Raw genomic sequence first — 1,333 nt, 5'->3', positions numbered from 1 at the left:
AATCCAAAGGCAGGTCTCGCTGTCACCGGCCAGCAAGAAAAAATTAAAAACTCGCTTTTCATGAGCGCTGCCCGCCCTGGCAAGAGCAGGGAAGCAGCCCAGAGCGAATGCCCCACACAGGTGCCTTCAGGTGCGCTCCCTCCCTCGCCAACGAATATGCAATCCCCGTCCGCAGGAAAGCGCTAAGGACGGTAGCAGGGTTTAAGCCCAGGGAAGAGCCTGTTTGCTGCTTTATTAGTGTTGAGTCTGCTCTAATTACGAGAAATCACTGCTCTCGGTCCGAAACGACGTGTTGTCTTGTGCTTGTAAAATACATTTCAAATAACTCTTCTCTGTCTATAAAATACAGTGGGCGGAATATAAATAAACCGCTGTCCATTTGTTTAATGCTATTTTAGCCAAATTGACTGGCCGGATTGGAATTCGACATAAAAGCTTTAAGTTTGCAAAACATCCGCACTGCAACGTCTGGGAGACGGGGCTCGCGCTCCAGCGCGACGGGCACGTTAACTGCATTAAAACCCCTCCATGCATTTTCTAGCTTTTGCTTTTCTTTCCCTTTTGCAGCACATCCACCCGCTCTCCCCGCCTCCGGGCGCCCGCGCCTGTTTTTCTCCAAATGAAGTATTTTACGTGATCGATGGAAGGAGTCATTTGGCCCATAATTAGGTCAATAAAATCAATGTTTATTCCTCGGATGGCCTGAAAGCTAATAAATTCCTCTTTTATATTCGCTCCCTCCGAAGATTAGAAACGAGCTGCCCGGCCCCAGCGTCGGAGCGGAGCGCGGAGCCAGCCCCGACCGGCGGCCATCGCTCCGCACCCGGCGGCCGCAGAAGTCCCCCCCGAAGGCTGAGCCCTTTCTGCACCCCCACTCCCCCCCTCCAACCCCCAATCCAATTCCACCACCCTGGTGCTGTTTGTTTTCCAGCACGGGACGTTTCACAGCGAATCCAGATTTGCTCTAAATCCCCTCCAACGCGCGCTCCCCGCCTGTCTCGCAGATCACTTCATTTCGCTTGATTCCCTTTGGAGTCCCTAAGGAAAAAAAAAAAAAGAGAGAGAAGGAGCGAGGCTTTTCACGAACAGCAAAGGGAGGTTTGGAGGCGACTTGGAGAAATCCTATTAGAGATCGGGAAGGCGAAGCTTTTTAAAAAGGTGGGAAAAGGAAAGCCGCATTTTTATTATTTTGCACGCAGTAACAGCGAGGGAAAAGCACCCCGGTCCTAATCAGATCAATATAGAGACACACAAATCTTTGCAAAGGTTCAGCAGTTTACAGTGGGCTCCAGACCTTTGACATACATTGCGGATTAATTGGGCACTGTTAAGG

General features: G+C 50.6%; 1 long non-coding RNA gene across 1 annotated transcript in view; it reads left to right on the top strand.

Moving 5' to 3' along the window:
- The window catches only part of LOC110406276, a 3,905-nt gene extending 2,848 nt beyond the window's left edge, over positions 1–1,057 (top strand). Inside the window, exon 2 of the long non-coding RNA XR_002443372.1 lies at positions 568–1,057. This is a non-coding gene — a long non-coding RNA (uncharacterized LOC110406276). The remainder of the gene's footprint in view (positions 1–567) is intronic.

The sequence above is a fragment of the Numida meleagris genome, chromosome 14 (assembly GCF_002078875.1).
Source record: "Numida meleagris isolate 19003 breed g44 Domestic line chromosome 14, NumMel1.0, whole genome shotgun sequence".
NCBI classification, from domain to species: domain Eukaryota; kingdom Metazoa; phylum Chordata; class Aves; order Galliformes; family Numididae; genus Numida; species Numida meleagris.
Note: the sequence above shows the minus strand (reverse complement) of the source record. Positions and strands in the feature narration are given on the sequence as shown.